The sequence below is a fragment of the Cibotium barometz genome, chromosome 30 (genome assembly GCF_041138505.1).
Source record: "Cibotium barometz isolate CiBa-2024 chromosome 30, ASM4113850v1, whole genome shotgun sequence".
NCBI classification, from domain to species: Eukaryota; Viridiplantae; Streptophyta; class Polypodiopsida; order Cyatheales; family Cibotiaceae; genus Cibotium; species Cibotium barometz.
In genome coordinates, this window is record NC_141075.1 from 28,623,143 (window position 1) to 28,630,421 (window position 7,279).

Below are 7,279 nucleotides of genomic sequence, written 5' to 3' on the forward strand. Positions count from 1 at the left end.
TAAACAAGCATAGAAATTACTTTTAGATTAGAGAAATGCTTCATGAGAAGCTTCATTCGAATTGAGAATAGGTCATAGGAATGACCATTCTTTGGGGGAGAGAGAGAAATGCTTAAAAACCATTATAAATTAAGCATAAATGAAAATTATGTGTTTCTTCATTACAATACATTAAAGAACTTCAATAGTATTCAAAAGCCATTCAAATTAATGCTTCTCAAGCTTGATAGGGATTGAGAAGAGAAACATTTGGAGATTTAAGAAAAAGAAGACAATAATCCACACTTTACCTCTTAAATTACTTAATTGTTTGATCACAGTAGAGACCCTCAACCAATCAATTGGTTTGGTATGTTGTTGCAGTCTCCAAGGAAGATTGAAGAGAAAGAGAGAAGCTCCAATCTCTTCAATTTGTAGAGGGTTTTTAGAGGACAATAGAAAATAAGCTTAACTTAGAGTAATACCGGCATAATTTAGTTCACAGATGAGAATACAAAGGTATGAGGATCTATTTATAGGTGAGGGAGGCCACTAACTGAGTCCAACTGAGTTCTAGAATTTTCTAGTTTTAGTTTGGCTGAATTGGACCAGTTTGGCTCCCTTTTTTATTTGGTTTGATCTAGGAGAGAGGAGAGATAAAAATATCCTATTATTTTTAAGTTTAAAACTCATCCACACATGTGAAATAGGCGCCTCCTTGAAGGGCCCCCTTCTCCTTACCAATGTGTCAAAAATGAATGACTACTCTAAAATATCTCATTTTTTTATTAATACTTCATAGTTTTTAACTAATAAATCTAGTACTTAGTCAACTCTTCATCTTATGTGGACATTTACTCATTTTTGGGTATTTTCTTTTATTCTTTGGATTTATCTTGTTCCAACACTTGGATTAATCTTATTGGTCCATAGGAACCTTAATCCAAAATTTTTAAAAAATCTTGACCCTTAGGATAAGGTCTTCTAAATCATTTTTAATTAATTCCAATTGCACCTTGGAAAAACTATTTTGATTTTCTGTTTCAGGAAAACATTTTTTTGATATCTGTAGAATTTTTTAATCCAAAAATATCTCAATATTGATTTACCACTCTCTAGAAATTTTTATCTCACTAGGCAAAACAAGAAAAAATAGTATTTTCTTGTATTCAAAAACATAGAATGATTACAAGGAATTGAAGCAGAGGCTTAATCAATATTCAGCCCAAGGAGAAATCTTACATCTTCCGCCCCACTTGAAAAATGCGAGATGTCCTCATCTCGCAAAGTGGGGGTAATCCTTCGCCAACTCTTCTTCTTTCTCCCAGGTGGCATCTTCTAGAGGGAAGAACTTCCAGTTTACTAAGAATTCTCTGAGGACTCTGCTCCTGAGAATCTTCTCCCGTATGTCAAGGATTTCCTCAGGTTGGAGTACCATCTGAGCTTGAGTCGGAGAGATCAATTGCTCATCATCAAGCACGTGACTCGGGCTAGGTACATATTTCTTAAGCAAGCTAACATGGAATACATCATGTACCTTGAGATGGGGAGGTAGAAGAAGTTTGTAGGCTAGATTGCCCACTTTCTTAATGACAACATACGGCCCACAGCATCTGGGAGAGAGCTTCTTGTACTTCCCTAAGGATAAAGAACTTCTTTTTGGTCGTACTCGAATGAAGACCATATCTGATTCTTCGAACTCTCTCCAAGATCTCTTTTTATCTGCATACTGCTTTTGCCTATCTTGGGTTGCCTTTATATCTTTACGGATTGATTGCATCTGCTCGTCCATGTCGTCAAGCATTGGTCTGAACATTTCGACTCTGATCAATGGATCAGACCAAGTCAATGGTGTAAGGCAATCTTGTCCATACAAAGCTTTGAAAGGACTCATCCCAATGCTCCGATTGATAAGAAGCATTATAAGTGAATTCGACCAAATGCAGATGACTGAACCACTTCTTCTTGGGTACCCTGCGTAGCATGATCGAAGGATATCTTCTATTACCTGATTCACCCTTTCCGTCTGGCCATTAGTTTCGAGGTGATAGGCTGTGCTAAGATCTAAGAAAGTTCCTACTACTTCAAAGAACACAATCCAGAATTTCGATGTGAATTTGGGATCTCTGTCACTTACTATCCTCCTGGGTAAACCATGCAATCTAAAGATCTCCTTAAGGAAAACTCTGGCAACATCCACTGCAGAGTATGTTTCTTTCACTGGAATCAGATAGGCAACTTTGGTTAGCCTGTCAACTACCACAAAAATGGAGTTGTAACCTGATTGCACTGAAGGTAATCCAGTGACAAAGTCCATACTAATGCATTCCCACTTCATCTGTGGAATGTCTAGAGGCTGTAGTTTCCCTGGCATCTTAACTCTCTCTGCCTTGACTCTTTGGCACATCAAGCATTTCCACACATGATCAAGTACATCCTTTTTTAGTCCTGGCCAGAAGAAGCTTTTCTTCACAGACATATAGGTTTTTATAAACCGTGGATATCCAGCTATCATGCTATCATGGGCTTCTCTCAGAATTCTTTCCTTTATTCCCTCATCATTGGGAATACATAGTTGATTATTATAATACATGCATCCTTCATCCAGTTTGTACCCAAGAACTCGACTCATTTCCTGAAGAGTCTTACTTTCCTGCATCAGAAGGGTAGCAATAGGGGCAAAGAATTTGTCTTGCATGATTTTCTCCTTTGCTTCATTGATCAAAGGATTTGACACCACTGTCATTGCAAGCAAGGAGGCTTTTTTGCTGAGCGCATCTACAACCACATTTTCTTTCCCTGGCCGATACTTTATTTCAAAATCAAATTCCTACAGGGTCTGCATCCATCTCCTTTGACGCATGTTGAGATCCTGTAAGATTCTTCCCCAGTCCCTCAAGATGTCCAGTATCTTCCCTTGTAATCAATTCCCTCTTCATAATAATAAAAGATCTTGTTTCTACCTATTTTGACTTAGAGAGAGAAAATATTCTAGAGAGGTTATTCAGATTTTAGATATTTTGGATGGAAAAATATGTCTTCTTCTTAAAATAAATTTCCTTAAAACAGAAGTTCAAAAAGATTTTCAGATTGTGCATTAAAAATAAATTATAATCTGTTCAAAAGGCCTTATCCTAAGGGTCCATATATTCTAAAAATTTTAAATTAAGGTTCTGAGGGGCCAATCAGATTCATCCAAATGTATGGAGGAGATAAATTGAAAAAATACAGAAAATCCCCCCAAAAATGAGTAAATACTCACATAAGATGAAGAGTGGACTAAGGACCAAAGGAAATACTTAAAAAATGAATTTTTGACACCTTAGAGTGGGGATTTCCCCTCATGGAGATGCCTATTTCACATGTGTGTTGGAGTTTTAAATTCTCAAATATTGAGATATTTAATCTCTCCTCTCTCCTAATTCAAGTCTAGTTCTAAAAAGTAAGCTAAATTGTCCCAAAAATAGTCAAAAATTGACCAAACTGATCTGGAAAATTCTAGAATCAGTTTGCTTGGTTAGAAGCTCACTTTTTCCTATAAACAGAAGCCTCCCCCTTTGTAGAAGCTTAATAGTGTTTTATGCACTCTTACTCTACTCCACCACCCCAGAGCCAAAAACAGTGAATTTATTGATAATTCATTAGTTTTTGACCTTTCTCTCTTCAAAAGAATTGGTGGCCATTCTTGTTGTAAACAAGAGTAGATCCCTCAAGCCATCAAGCCAAAGGAAAGCTCACAGAAATTCAAGTAGGCTAGAAATCTGCTTTGTCTTTATTCCTTTTAATGGTTTTCTAATTTTTGTTTTCTTTAAAATGAAAAAAATGATGTTATGCCTTGTTGGAAAGGCTTTCCCCTCTCTTCATTCTTAAATTCAGCCTTTCTTTATCCTAGATAAGTAATCAAATTGTTAGAATTAAACTTTTTATATTGTTTCTCTTTTAAAAGTGGAATTTGATTAGTTTAGAATGCTTTAAACCATTTGGGATAATTTTTGAGTAACTTGAGGATAGAAAAATTTAAAAAATGGTCACCCATACAAAGGAGGTCATGGCAAAATTTTCTTAAATTTTGTGAAATAAGTTTTATCTTTTATTATTCAAAAAGAGTAATCCCCACCATTTGTGTATTCTAAAAGTGTTATTTTCATTCTAGGCATAGAAAAATGCATAGTAGAAATATTTTTATTATAAAAGTGTTATTTCTATTAAAATTTAAATTCTATGCATAGAAAGATGCATATTGGTTTTTTTATATAAAAGAGTAATTTTCATTAGATTTAAATTCTATGTATAGAAAGATGCATATTGGTTATTTTTTTATTATAAAAGAGTGATTTTCATTAGATTTAATTTCTATGTATAGAAAGATACATATTGATTATTTCTATGGTTTTCTTAATTTTTATGTTTTGCAGATGTTGAATTAAATTCAAATGCTATGCCTTTGATAAAAAGGCCACCCCCCTTCTCCTCTTTACATTCCAACCTTTCTCAATCCTAGAAAGATTTACTAAAGGACTAATTAAACTCTTTTTATTGTTTACTCTCTTGAATTTAGAAAGTTATGTAGATTAGAGTTCTATAAATCTAATTTGGGTTAATTTGAGTTAAATAAAGAATGATAAAATTGAGAAATGGTCAGCCATACAAAGGAGGTTATGGCAAAATTTTCTAAAATTTTGTGGAAAAGAAAGTTTATTTTTATGTTATTCCAAAAGAGTAATTCCCACCATTTTTGCATCTAAAAGAAATATTCTAATTACTCCATATACATATTCACCTATGAATATGCATGGATATCACTATTAATTATTAAATTTGATTTTTATGCATAGAAAGATGCATAAAGGAATTTTTTAATTACAAAAGTGTTATTCTCATTAAATTTGATTTTTATGCATAGAAAGATGCATAAAGGAATTTTTTTTATTACAAAAGTGTTATTCTCATCAAAATTGATTTTTATGCATAGAAAGATACATAAAGGGATTTTTTTATCACAAAAGTGTTATTCTCATTAAATTTGATTTTTATGCATAGAAAGATGCATAAAGGAATTTTTTTATTACAAAAGTGTTATTCTCATTAAAATTGATTTTTATGCATAGAAAGATGCATAAAGGAATTTTTTTAATTACAAAAGTGTTATTCTCATTAAAATTGATTTTTATGCATAGAAAGATGCATAAAGAAATTTTTTTATTACAAAAGTGTTATTCTCATTAAAATTGATTTTTATGCATAGAAAGATGCATAAAGGATTTTCTTTATTACAAAAGTGTTATTCTCATTAAAATTGATTTCTATGCATAAAAAGATGCATAAAGGAATTTTTTTTATTACAAAAGTGTTATTCTCATTAAATTTGATTTTTATGCATAGAAAGATGTATAAAGGAATTTTTTATTACAAAAGTGTTATTCTCATTAAAATTGATTTCTATGCATAGAAAGATGCATAAAGGAAATTTTTTATTATAAAAGCGTTATTTTTATAAAAATTGATTTTTATGCATAAATAGATGCATAAAGAAATTCTTTTTTAAAAGTGTTATTCCTATTAAATTTGATTTTATGCATAAAAGGATTTTTATTATAAAAGAGTTATTCCCACTGAACTTGATTTTTATGCATAAATAGATGCATAAAGAATTTTTATATCAAAATTAGAATTCTCTTAGATTCCATGTTTAAATTCTATGAGCATTTGATAAATGAATAATTAAATACTCTAAGAGAGAAATTTCTATCGTTTTATATTCACACGGATTGTAAAAAGAGAATTCAGGAAATCTATCGAGATCGAAATATTCAGATAAATGATTAATCTATTCCTTATTGAAATTTGTAACTAATTTAGAAATCAGTTAAGTGAATATTCAAAGAATGAAATTCAATAAAATAGTAACTGCATTATCAAACCTTTTCGAGAAAGATAGATCAGGAAAAATCTTATTCGACTCGAACCTTGAAATTAGACTATGACCAAGACCAAACTCTTTCGTCAGTTTTGAGAAAAGAAGGTGTGACCAGTTTAGAAAAATACACTCAAAACTCTCGCCAAATCTGAAACTAAATTTGAGACCCTTTGAATTGATATGTGGATCAAGGTTATAGAATTCGAGGAATTCTGGTATGAAATTCAGAACTCCGATCAAGAAGTTTTGGGGATACTGATTCAAGAAAGACTCCTTGTATTCAAAACAAAATCAAAGTGAAAACTTGCATAGAAATGAGATGTGATGTGAATAGATGTGATAAGATGCGATGTGAATCAGATAGATGTGAATGGATGGATGGATGTAATGTGATGTGAATAGATGTGATGAGATGTGATGTGAATCAGATAGATGTGAATGAATGGATGGATGTGGATATGTATGTGATGAAAATGGATGTGGATGTGTATGTGAAGAATGGATATGGATGTGTATGTGAAGAATGGATGTGAATGTGTATGTAAAGAATGGATATGGATGTGTATGTGAAGAATGGATATGGATGTGTATGTGAAGAATGGATGTGGATGTGTATGTGAAGAATGGATGTGGATGAGTATGTGAAAGAATGGATGTGGATGTATGTGAAAGAATGGATGTGGATGTGTATGTGAAAGAATGTGATGTGACATGAATATATGTGGATGTGAAGTGATAGATATGAATGTATGGATAGATGTGAGTAGTCGTACATGTGAACGATTGGATGGATGTGGATGAATAAGATGAAATGTGTATGAATGAGATATGATGTGGATAGAAGTGATGTGATAGAATGTGGATAGAATGCATGTGATGGGATTGTTATGAGAATGAATGTGGTGGATATGAATGAATGAATGTGATGGATATGAATGAATGTGATGTAAATGGATGTGATGTAAATGAATAGATGTGATGTGATGGAATCGGGATGTGAATGAATGAGATGTGATGTCATGTGAATGAATGGATGTGATATGAATGAGATGTAATGTCATGTGAATGAGATGTGATGTCATGTGAATGAATGGATGTGATGTGAATGAGATGTGATGTCATGTGAATGAGATGTGATGTCATGTGAATGAATGGATGTGATGTAAATGAATGTGATGGATGTGAATAGATGTGATGTGATGTGAATCGGGATGTGAATGAATGAGATGTGATGTCATGTGAATCGGGATTGATGTGAGTGAATGAGATGTGATGTAAATTGGGATAGATGTGATATGTGATGTGAATGAATATGATGTGATGAGATGGAAAATGATATGATGAGAATGGGAATACTTATGAAATAAATGAGGATTGATGGGG